We start from the raw sequence: 13,378 nt of genomic DNA on the forward strand, positions 1-13,378 counted from the left end.
TTGCAAAAGCAAGGGAAGAAGAATGAAAAGTCACTGTATACACATAACTAAACTAATAAAAAATGAAACTAACAAAAATAAAATCAATTTTAGGACTGGGCAAATTTTCAAACCTTAATGTAATCATAAAGCTAAAATTTACAATTTAACAGATGTCCATAAAAGTGCTTTAAAAAGAGACTTACTTAAAAATGACCTGGGTCCTTCAAAAATGCTTACACCACTTATGCAATGGACCCCTCATACAAAACCAGATAAAACCAAAATACTACTGTACAGGAAGAATTATTTATAATTAATTCTTTTTTAAAAAGTTAACCTTCAAATATGCAAGTTTTATGCAAATAAAGCCCCCACAAACTGACTTCCTTAATGACTATTTTAATAAAGAACCAGGTTATTGATGCTGTGCAAGCATCAAAGGTGCCAACTTTTCACCTGTTTCTCCTTTTGAGCCTAATACTGTTGGAGTCAAGCATTCCTAGAAGGCAGATGAGAAGCAAAGGGCAGAAAGGAAAAGGACATTTTTCACACAAAATAATTTTAAGCAATGCTTATTATAATTTTAAGTGCTATACGGTCTGCCTGAAGCAGGCTAGCCTGTAGGTTATTGCACAGTATCTGGATACAGCTCTCTCTATAAGCAATAAAAAAACATCAATTCCTTCCCATTAGCAAAAAAAGGAAGAAAATGCATTTCCTAGCTCCTCCAAAAGACTGAGGGTATATCACACTCCCACTGGAGGGAGGTCTCTGTGGTAGGACAGAAAAAACTCAGAGTCAGAAAATCCAAGGTTCAGATCCTACCCTACCTCTTGTCTGTGGTATGACATGTGACTTTACCTTGCTGGGCTTAGCATCCTCCTAAGATGGGAATGGAAATAATGCCTATATTCTGGGGTGATGCTGAGTTCTGAATGAGACCAAGCACTTGTTAAACTGTTCCATGTCAATGAGCAGATCTGAGAGGGGAAAAGAACAATCACTCTTCCCATGTTTATTATTTTATAAGTAATATTTAATCTTCCTGATTTATATGTTAAAGTTGTACAGAATTGAAGAAAAAGAGAATTATTAATGGGATACAAAATCCTTCCTCCCACAAACCATTTGAGTATGACCTGAAAATTTAGCACATTTACTAGAAGCTGGCTTGAGAAAATGAAAAGGCCCATGACCTCCAAGACGAGGGGAAAACAGTCACAGAATGTTTAATTAGGTGGCACCACAGTCCAACCCTATCAATCTAAAAGCTGAGCGAGAAAAAGAATTTGTCTCAGGAGTAAAGCCTAGATCTCGTAGGAATGTCCTCAGCCAGAAGGAGTCCCCGTTGAAGATATCCTCTGACCGCACCTGGAGATAAACCGAACTGCAACCGTCTGTGCCACCTGAGGTCAGACGCTGAGCCAAGCATCAGGATAGGGTTGGGGATGAAAGAATGACAATACAGCCAGGATTTTATGATCTGGTCAGAGAATCACCAAATAATCCCTAAACAGAATGACAAACTATGTGGTGCTCTAAAGGAAAATGATAGGGAGCTACGACAGTATATATGGGGGGTGGCAGCGGGGAGAGACCTGGCTTTATGGGGTGGAGATGGGGTTTCCGGGAAATACTGTTTGACTTGGGATATAAACGATGAATGGGGATCAACCAGGTAAGGGTAACCAGTGGGAAGTAAAGGAGGGAGAGAGTGTTCTAGGCTGAGGGAATAGCACATATGAAGCCAGAGACAAAAGAAGGCTGGCACAGACAAAATGCAATGGAACACGGCAAGAGATATGGCTGATGAGATCAGCAGGGGCCAAGTCCTGGGGTGGGGTAGGGGGACGGCCACATGCGAGGATTTGGGCCTATTATTCTAGGAGCAATGGGAAGCCATTTAAATGTTTGAGCAGAGAATGACATGCCCAGAGCTGCATGCTGAAAACATCACAGGGTGCCATGCAAAAGAATGGATCACAGGGCATAAGAACAAATGCAGATGGATCAGTAACCAGGCTACTGCAAGAGACCAGGTGAGATATGGTGACAGCCTGAACTAAGGTGGTGGAGGTGGAAAAAGAGATGAAGAGAAGGGGGACAAATTCAAGAAAACCTGAGGAGACAAAGATCACAATAGCTTGGTGACTACTCCAATGTGGAAGACAGGCGACAGGAGGTTGTCTGGCAGAGGTGCAGCACAGGAGCTGAGGGAGAGACTGGGACATGAGGAGGGTGAAATGACTGGCGTGGGAGGTGGGAAAAACAGGGAGAGAAACACTGCATGAGGTCCAGTGTCTGGTTTTGATGAATGGCAATGCTCTTCTCCAAGAGAGGGGAAGAGGAGGAAAGGAAAGGTTGCAAGGGAAGAGATGGTATGTTTTGACCATATTAAGAAAGAAGTGTCTGTGGAAATAAGATAAATGGGCCTTAAGTACAAGGAAGGGTCTAGGTAAAGATTGAGATTTAAGCCATCAGCACAAAGGTGGTAGCTGAAGCCACTTTATGTCACTCAAGGAAAAGGTCTGGAATAAGAAAAAAGCTAAAGGAAAACCCATATTTACAGGGCAAGGATGGAGAAAAGCTGATTAAAGGACAAAAGTCCTAGAACCAGCAGAAGGTGGGATACAGAAACCAGAAAAGGAAAACACATAAAAATTATTAAACAGTATAAAATGCTATAGAGAGGGCCAAAAAGAGAAAAGGAGATGAGAGACAGAGACTGAAAAGTATCTTTTGGCTTTTGAGATTACACCACTGGTGGAAGATTCTAAAGACAGTAGTGGAGATATGCCTGCTAAGCTGCAATGGGGTAAGCAGAGGCAGCAAGGAGAGACACGAACTTACAACGGGATAGTGGTAGTGGTGCAGGGGTGTGATTGTGTGAATGTGATTTAAAAAAAATATTAGAGAGGCAAAGCATGCTACACGTGCTGAGAAGGACCCCTTCAGCCAGCCTACTGGAGACTTCTTCCACAGAAAGGAAAATAACTTGGCCCTAAAGATCCTGTGGGATAAGGAAAGGCAAACACTAACAACTTAGGTTAGACAAGTATTGGAAACTGTTTGCCCCAGGTGAGGGTAAAATTGTTATTTTATAAATGAAAAGCCATGCCAAAGACAAGAGGCTGCAAAGACCACTGGCCTCAGTAGAGAAAGTCAGAACAGAAAGAGCCTGGAATGGGCACTTTAGGTCCTCATCACTAAATCCTAACTGGGGCAAACGGTATCTTTCTGGGAATAACTCCTAGTGAGTTTATGTCCCACGGAGCAGAAACACTATGGGCAAAATAAAAGGACTCGGAAAAGCACCAAATACATCATACCAGACATCATGAAGAAAAAGTGGGGTGTGTCTATATATAATCACTAGCCAAACCCCAAGAATGCTTAGAAGGCTGCTGGCAAATTTTTGCTGAGTTGAAATTTGCCAAGTTACTCTGCTTAAAATTCTCAAAGTACCTAATGACTGGAAGAAGCAAGAGACTGGTCCACACTTTTTCCTAAAGATGCTGAAAGAACCTGAATAAGGAAGAGAACAAATAAGGAGGCTGGCAGAGTCATAATGACATCTGGCTGGTACCATCACTTCTTTACATGAAGCATGCTGTATGTACCTCAGGGACTTTGTAAAGCTTTCAGGTTGACTCATTATAAGCATGCACAGTTTTGCCCTAATCACGGAAAAAGACTCTTTCTGACCTTATTGCAAGCCCTACATTTTATAAGGAAAAACAAAGTCAGAGATATAACTTAGAAGATTGCAGAGTATGCCACAATCCCATTTTACTTTCTTCAAAAATCACAACTTGAAGTGGGAGTAGAAGGCCCACCTTAACAGGAGTAGGAACATTCATAAAGACTAAAATACATCTTTGCTCAAAATAACATGTACCCATTGGGTCAAACAGACACCTAGACACAAGAGCTCAAGTTTCTGTAATCTGAACTCTGCTTTCAAAGTTATGCTCACTCAAGTCAATACTATAATGAGAAGTAATTGCTATTTTCCCACAGCCGTTTCACATGTAAACAGATAAAACCTAGAAGAGAGCCCTATTTGTCTAATTAAACTATTCAATGTTCATTCCTTCATAAAACAAAGATTAATCCTTAACTTGTGGATATATATACACATATTATACATATATATCTTCTATCTGTCTGTCTATAAAAGCTCAATAAAGTTCTAGACTGCCTAAGATGCTTTGAAAAATATCAAGAACACTTAAGACAGAAATGCCTACTGGTGGCAAAGACCCTGAAATGCATATGACCTGCAGGGTACTTAGAGACAAGCAGACATATGCACACATACAGAATCAATTTTTAGAAATTTATAGGAAGGAAATAATCTAGACTAAAAGTTAGCCCAAAGTTGGGGGGGGGGAGAAACAGTACAATAAAAATAATCATTGAATATCCAACCACAGATATTCAAGCAGCCATTTAAAATGTTTATAAAGTTTTTGTCAAGAAGGGAAAATGATCACATAAAAGTTTTAAAAAGCATGACATTATGATTATTTTAATTTTAAAACAGGAGGAAAAAATAAAAGAAATATACCAAAACTAAAAGTAGTTATCTCTGGGTCGTGAGATTATGATTTTTTTTATACTTAATTTTTCTACGTTTCCTATGATGTGCTTCCTTTATAATCAGAAAAAAAGAAAAGAGAAAGAACTGAATATTAGTTGAATAAGAATGAATGTTTTCACAGACAAGCAGTGACATGGGGCCCGGATGCTGTTTTGACTCAATATGTATATGCGCTTTATAAATATGAAAAATTAGTGCTACATATACCAGCTAAAACTCAGTGGAGCTGTTTCAGGAAGGAGGAGGATTCATCAAAAGTTGAACTATAAATACAAAAACAACACTGTGGCTAAAAGTATGGAATTCCAGGGACTTCCCTGGTGGCCCAGTGGTTAAAACTTCGCCTTCCAATGCAGGGGGTGTGGGTTTGATCCCTGGTCAGGGAGCTAAGATCCCACATGCCTCGCGGCAAAAAAAAACCCAAAACATAAAACAGCAGCAATATTGTAACAAATTCAATAAAGACTTTAAAATTGGTCCACATCAAAAAAAAAAAAAATCTTAAAAAAAAAAAGAAGTATGGAATTCCAGCTGGGAGAGCTTTGAAATCACATCGCTTTTTTCAGTGTAAAGTCTCAAATGTCAGTGAACCATGCCCTTAGGTCACCAAGTAAGTGAACTACATTATATGGGGCATTTTCCCCCGTGGAGTGACAAGAGATGAATATAGAAAGAACACACACACACACCTAAGCACACACACCGACAGATAAAAGTTCCAGCTGCAAATCTGGCCTGAGCTATATATAATTAGCACCTAAAATGAATGGAAGAAATCCAAGGACTAAACACTGCCTCCAAACTCCAAATTACTCACAGAACCACACAACTCAAGAAAAGTCCCCACCTACTGGAGGGAAACCTATTAAAAAAAAAAAAAAAAAAAAAAAAAGGATCCCACATCAAAGGGGTGAAAAAGCAGTAAGCAAGCCAAGGCCTGCTGTGTGGGGAAGGATACAAGTACAGCCCCCCTGATCACTTGACCCACGTGAGCAGACTGACCTGCCTCAACTATTCTACAGCCCGTGGTGCTGACAGCAATGCTACTCTAGGGAGGAAAGAATGACATGCTGAGGAAGGGCAGTGAGTGTAGAGGGCTGCTTAGTGGGGGACCAGGCAGGGCCTCTCAGTTCCCAGGGGAACACAGTAGATGATCACTGGAGTCAGGTTTCAGGAGACTGGGGTTCTGGTCCTCACTGACTTCCTCTGTGACCTTGAACTGATCATATAAATGCTGAGCTTTGCCTTCTCATCTAAAGTGAGGATTAGGGAATTCCCTGGTGGTCCAGTAGTTAGGACTGTGAGCTTCCACTGCAGGGGGCACGGGTTCAATCCCTGGGTCAGGGAACTAAGATTCTGCATGCCACGCAGTGTGGCCAAAAATTTTTTTAAAACCGAAAAAACAAACAAAAACCCCCTCCGATTATAAAATGAGGATTAGATCACCTGCTCCCATCTGCCCTCACTATAATGGACGATGAGATACTGGCTTTCATCACCACGGGGAAAGGGGAGAATTTACTCCAAAGCTGACAAAAAAGGAGCTCTCTATCTCCACCTACTGCCTATCCCATTACAGGAATGAACACTTCTAACCACCTGCTCCCTGCAGGGAGATGGGGGATGCTGCCAAAAACAACAGACGGCCAGCAGTTCGGTTTAGCGCCCCTCAGCTACAGTCAAAGACTTTCTCAAGTCTGTTATAACCAAATTACAAACAGATACATGAAGAGTCACAAGACAGTGCTGGATTCCGGGCCGTCTCCCCCTCCCCAGCTGTGTTGCCTGAAGTAGAAAGCTGTGCTGCCTGAGTATTCATTACAGCTGAGGGGGAGGAGCCACGCTGGGGAAAGAGCAGCAGGCCCAAGTTCCACGAACCAATTTCTCCCTTCCTCTCAGAGCAAGAGCATGCACAGTTATAGCAGGAGGGTACTCAGAACGTTTGTGGCAAAATGGGCTCTCTCAAATTCAGAAAGGTTTTCTCGAGGGCCACTTTAGAATGCTTTCATGCAACCATTTTAATCCCCCTACATAAGATGTCATGTCTCTGAAACAAGATTCTTGGGATTGCTGAAATGATCAACTCTGGCTACTCTTCTGTGTAGAGTGTCTTTCTGCTGTGACCTGACCTTATGAAATAAATTAATTAATTTTAAAAAAAAACAATAAACAAACAAAAACACAAACCCAATAAAAATCACAAGATGTCTGCTTTGAATTGTATTCCTGGTCTGGGCTAACTGGGTCCGAGTTCCTTTACCAATTCAGAAGCTGGACTATACAATCTCTGAGGTTCTGTCCAGCTCGGTAATCCTGTTAATGACCTTACCTAGACATCAAGGCCTTTACTTTGCAGAGTGAAGCTGGCTGTCATTGACCATGCCCTGGTGACTTTGTTGAGCGCACATGCATACATACGCATACCTTCTAGAGGTGGGTAAGACACTGCCTACTGAAAAGAGGCGCATGCTGTCTTCTACTGTGGTCCCTGATACCAAGGGCACCTAAACAGGGCCTTTGTAATATCAAATGCATCAGTAAGTGATACTCTAGCATCTCTTTTAAAATCCTCCAGCAGAAATTAAAGCACACCTAAATAATTGGGAAGACATCTCATGTTCATGGATTAGAAGGCTTAAGATTGTTAAAATGGCAATAGTGCCCAAAGCAATCTCCAGATTCAATACAATTCCTATTAAAACTCCAACAGCCTTTCTTGCAGAAATGGAAAAGCTGATCCTCAAATTCACACAGAATTGCAACAGGCCCCAAATAGCCAAACAATATTGAAAAACAACAACAAAGTTGAGGACTCACATTTTCTGATCTTAAAACTTACTATGAAGCTACAGTGATCAAAATAGTTGTGATACCGGCATAGGACAGACACACAGATCAGTGGAATAGAACAGACAGTCCAGAAATAAACCCATACATCTACCGCCAACCGATTTTTTACAAAAGTGCCAAGTATTCAGTGGGGGACAACAAATGGTGCTGGGGCAACTAGATATCTATATGCAGGCAATGAAGTTGCACGCACGTCCCCCTGCCCCACCTCACGTCATATAGCAAAATTAACTCAATGACCCAAATGTAAAAGCTAAAACTACAAAACTCCTAGAAGAAAACACAGGAGTAAATCTTCATGATCCGGGATTTGCCAACGGATTCTTAAATGTGACACCAAAACACAAGCAACACAAGAAAAAACACAGTAGAACTCACCAAAATTTAAAACTTACTACTTCAAAGGGCATTATGAAGAAAGTGAAAAGACAACTTATAAAATGGGAGAAAATATCTGCAAAGCGTTTATCTGGTAAGAGTTTAATATCCAGAACATACAAAGAACTCTTACAATTCAAGAACAAACAAACATCCCAATTCAAAAATGGGCACAGGACTTGAATAAACACTGCTCAAAAAAAAGATACACAAATGGCCAAAAGCACATGCTAAGATGCTCATCCCCGTTAGTCGTCAGGGAAATGCAAATCAAAACCACAAGATGTCGCTTCACATCTACTAGGATGGCTAGAATTTAAAAAGGACAGACAGTTATCAAGCGCTGACGAGGATGTGGAGAAACTGGAACCCTCATACACTGCTAATGGGAATGTAAATGGTACAGCTGCTATGGGAAACAGTTTTGGTGGTTCCTCAAAAAGTTAAACATAGGGCTTCCCTGGTGGCGCAGTGGTTGAGAGTCCGCCTGCCAATGCAGGGGACATGGGTTCGTGCCCCGGTCCGGGAAGATCCCGCACGCCGCGGAGCAGCTGGGCCCGTGAGCCATGGCTGCTGAGCCTGCGCGTCCGGAGCCTGTGCTCCGCAACGGGAGAGGCCACAACAGTGAGAGGCCCGTGTACTGCAAAAAAAAAAAAAGTTAAACACAGAATTCACCTTATGACCCAGCAATTCGATTCCTAGTTATACATATACCCAAGAGAAATAAAACATATGTCCCCACAAAAACTTGTACACAACTGTTTACAGCACCATTATTCATAATGGCCAAAATGCAGAAACAATCCAACTGTCCATCAATAAATTAATGGGTAGACATTTTTTCATATCTATACAATGGACAATTCAGCCATAAAAAGAAATGAAGTACTGATACATGCTACAACGTGGATGAACCTAAAAAACATGCTCAATGAAAGAAGCCGGACACAATTATATGAAATATCCAGCACTGGCAAATCCATGGGGATAGAAAGCAGGCTGGCGGTTGCCAGGGGCTGGGAGGAGCGGGGGAGGGGGCGCATAGGGAATGACTCGTTAATGGGTACAGGGTTTTCTTTTGGTATGACGGAATGTGAAATGTTTTGGAACTTGATATAGGTGGTGGTTGCATAATACTATGAATGTACTGAACACCACTGAAATGCATACACTTTAAAATGGTTATTACTTTTATGTTCTATACATTTCACCTCAATTAAAAAACACCTGCGGATAGGAACACATCTCCCCAGAGCTCTTCCCTGTGTGGCATATAGTCTGTGTGTGTACAAAGTGGCATGTATATCACAGAACTGTCTCCTTTCAGTTCTAGAGCACTGCTAGTCTAACACTATGATGTCAAAGAAACCAACTGATGTGTTAAGGTGGTAAAATTTTGGGTACCTTCCCCCTTTTGATTTTTTTCCTTCAATGCTTGTACAAATAGATTTCCTTCTCTCTCTCTCTCTCTGCTTTTCACATGCCCCGATCAGTCAGACAGAACATACCCCAGCATACTTTCTCCAAACTGACAAGACAGGAACTTGGTCTGTCCTACTCTATGGCTTGTAAGCTTCTAGCAGTCACTTGGGGTAATGGTCACCTCTGTCACCCAGAAACAAACCTTCCTTTTGCTCCAAGAACTGAAGTTTAGAGGCTTTTCTGGTACCTTTGGCCTTTCCCTGTTTGAATCCACCTTCTTCCGTACCCTCCATGTTCCTCATCCTCACTTCGGGGCTGCTGTTTGTACTTCCTTCTACATGCCTTCTTTCCCATTTCTGCGTTTCCTCATGTTCATGACAAATATTAAGCAGCTCTCCTTCTAACCCTGCCTGGAGTTTAAGGCCAATGTCTACCATAACACCCAAAAGGAAAAGCAGACAAAAAAGAAAAGGTAAAAAAAAAAAAATCATCTCAAAATGAATCATGATTCTACTTCAAGGAAAAAAAAGAAAGCAACACAAAGGAGGAAACCCACAGTTTCCATCAAATACTCACCTTTCTTTACTGATATGTTCTTTACAACCAAGAATTAATTTTTTAATGCAACCTAGAAAATCCTCTTCTTTATGAAATAAGGTTTCATCAGGTGATGAACTTCACTCACAGAACAAATATTTACTGAGGAACAATTATGTTCCTGACACTGTAAGAGCAGCCAAAGAGCACATATTCTAATGAACTTTGGAAGACCTGCTGAAGGCAGTATGTTGTTCAAAAACTGCCCGTGCATTTTATAATTCTCTTATATTTTATTTTATTTTATTATTATTATTTTTTGTGGTACGTGGGCCTCTCACTGTTGTGGCCTCTCCCGTTGCGGAGCACAGGCTCCGGACGCGCAGGCTCAGCGGCCATGGCTCACGGGCCCAGCCACTCCGCGGCATGTGGGATCCTCCCAGACCGCGGCACGAACACGCATCCCCTGCATCGGCAGGCGGACTCTCAACCACTGCGCCAGCAGGGAAGCCCTAATTCTCTTATATTTTAAATAAACTTCGGATCAAATTAATGCTAAACAATTAACATATTCATTTTTCCTTGGTCTATTTTAACTTAGACACAGTGAGTTAGGATAGTCCCCTTACTTAGAACATGTCTCACATTCTACTTTAACTCCTTTTTCGCTGTTTTTCCCACACTAGAGTGGAAGCTCATTGACGGGAGAGCATACATCATGATCCTCTCTGATTATCTCCTGCCTGGCATGGGCTTTGTTGACTTCATGCCTGAATAAGCAGCCCTTGAAAGAGTATGGAGCCTAATCCCCACAGGAGGGCTCTGGCACCCCGCTCCCATACCTTCTCTCTTTGTCTCCTTTCATAAATCTGTCTGCTCAGGTCTGGCTGTTCTCCATTTATAAATATATTTCCCTTCTTCAACTGCTACTTCCTTTTAAGAAAAGGCTTTAGTGCCTGCGAGGAAGTTTGGACTTAACCTTAAACCACAATCACAATTGCCAATTGTCTCCTTGATCTATATTATGTACAATCTCTCAGTTTGGTTTTATGTTCACCCATGCTGTTTACGCAAGAATATGATTTCCTTGAGGGCAGAAACACAATCTCTCTGTGAGCCATAACTCTGTCTTCTACATCCCAAGGTCTGAATCATCCTAGGCTCTGAATCATTATATTCCCTATCCCAAATTTTAGAAGCCACTGAGAAATCTAACATAAAATTCTCAAGTGAAAGAATAAAAAGGTATGATTATTACGTAAGGAAGATATAAACTTGAAGAAAAAAACCTTACGTGTTAACAAATTAGAACTTTGGGAAGAAAAGAGACTCTCAAGCAAATAATTACATTCCCAGAGTTCTAAGAATTACATATTCTACACCGACAGCAATGAAAAGATTAAAAAATAAAAGCAGACTTCATGATGTGGCAGTTTTAAAACAAGTATTGGCAGTATTAAGAAAAATAAATGTTAAAAAGGTAGGTAACTTTATTTATTGTCCTCATCAATAAGAGACTTTTGGAAGATTTATAAGAATTCATAGTAATAATGCATCTTTCAAGTGGCACATACTTAGCAAGTTTTATCATCACCATAAGGATATAATGGAATAAAGACCAGTCTATTATGGGATATGAGAGAAAAATCTGATTCTAGGGAGCAAACCGTTCATATTTTTAGCAAACATGGATAAAGAAAGAAGTAAAGCCATCTTTCAACATCTTATGTTATATCTAGTAGTTTGTTTTTTTAAATGCAGCAAATTTAGCTCCACTTTTACGATGAATAGTTCTGCTCATGTGGCTGACAGACATGGTTTGGAATAAGAACTGGCAGTTCAGAATCTGCACTTTCCAGTGGTGGGACATAGCTGTTCTGATTCTTAAAGCAATGGAATTCCAATGCCCAGATGAGTAGAAATTTGGGCTGGAAAGCAACAAAACACACTCAAATCTCTGATCCATCTCTCTGCCTTAATGACCTCTTGTGGCATCTAGCAAACCACTGGTTCTAGAGAAACCAGAATGATCCCCCAAGAAATATAGGGAGGAAAGTGCAACTATGAGGAAGGGAGACGTACAAAGAGTTAATTCACGCTACCAACCCAATCTCCTTCTCAAAGACTCTGTCCTCTAGGGTAGCGTGCCACGTTCCACCCAGCAGCAGCTGCTCATGATAATCAATGTCTGACAGATCAGAGAAAGCCCTTAATGTGTTGCCAAGGGGCAGTTCAACAGATGGCATGGTGACTTACAACAAGAATCATTAATTACACTCTCTTATTAGTCCCAGGGCACAGTGCTGAAAATGCTTCCTCAGTGAAAGATGAGCATTTCAGATAAATGACCGTCTGGCACTGCCTGTGAAACTCCCTTTAGGATTTCTGGTCAGTGTTGATTTCTAAATCTAAGCCATACTATTTTTATAGCCGTTTCCCATCTTCCACTTTCAAGCTGGCTAGGAATATGAAATTTCCACCACTACTACCCATCACAGCTCCTGGAGTCATTGCAGGTAACAACATGGGTAAAGAGCGCCCATCCTTCATTTCCCCGCACAAGTCAGGTGACTGTATTGAAAGGCAAACACAATCATGTCAGCCACAGGGCTAGCTCACTTTTCCCTCCCTCTGTGCCAGAGAATGTGTTTCTTGAGTACAGGGCTGGGGGAGGGGGACTATCCCCTCCCTCCCTAATCCACTCTGTTTCTTGTAGTAAGTGACTGATTCTCCAACTCAAAACTGTCTTCCCTTCCCAAACCACTGGCTGCAACTCTTCTCCACGTCTCTTTGAGAAAAAGAAGGGCAGACACTCCTGAAAAGGAAGCCTAGCAGCTGGAAGCAAGCAAAAGTTCCCAAATGTCCACACTGCCGGTTCAGTTATCTCAAAGGACTGAGGATAAGCCACCATGTATTTAATTAAGAAGCCAGACAAACGCAAACTAGAGAAACTAGTTCTGAAGGCCCTCTCCAAGGGCACTCAGACAATGTCAGCTCCGGGTAGAAATTAGTTCCTTCTCAACAGTATGAGAACTGGGCTCCATAAACATTATTATGTTAATGTGGAATTTTAGAACAGACTGCAGACAGAGCTTAGAGGCACACTACTTATTGGCCTTAGCAAGGATACAAGTTGGAAATAAATCTCAGTATAACCCAAAAGAAAATTTCAAGCATTTCCCAAATATTACCAAACAAACATTCTTTGGTTTTGCTGAATGCCTATTCTTCCTGTACCTCAATATACATTTCATTTTTTTTTTTTTTGGCTGCGTTGGATCTTTGTTGCTGAGTGCGGGCTTTCTCTAGTTGCGGCGAGTGGGGGCTACTGTTCGTTGCGGTGCGTGGGCTTCTCATTGTAGTGGCTTCCCTTGTTGCGGAGCACTGGCCCTTAGGCGCGCGGGCTTCAGTAGTTCTGGCTCGCGGGCTCTAGAGCACAGGCTCAGTAGTTTTGGAGCACGGGCTTAGTTGCTCTGCGGCATGTGGGATCTTTCCGGACCAGGGCTTGAACCCGTGTCCCCTGCACTGGCAGGAGGATTCTTAACCACTGCGCCACCGGGGAAGCCCTACAATTGTGTTTTTTTAATATGAGTTCAAACTAAAGCA

The 13,378-nt window shown here is 41.6% G+C and overlaps 1 protein-coding gene across 1 annotated transcript in view; it reads right to left on the bottom strand.

The window, feature by feature from the left end:
* RPRD1B (regulation of nuclear pre-mRNA domain containing 1B) overlaps nucleotides 1-13,378 on the bottom strand; it is a 55,598-nt gene that overhangs the window by 10,335 nt on the left and 31,885 nt on the right. The window lies entirely within an intron of this gene.

The sequence above is a fragment of the Mesoplodon mirus genome (assembly GCF_964341445.2).
Source record: "Mesoplodon mirus genome assembly, chromosome: 15".
Classification (NCBI taxonomy): Eukaryota; Metazoa; Chordata; class Mammalia; order Artiodactyla; family Ziphiidae; genus Mesoplodon; species Mesoplodon mirus.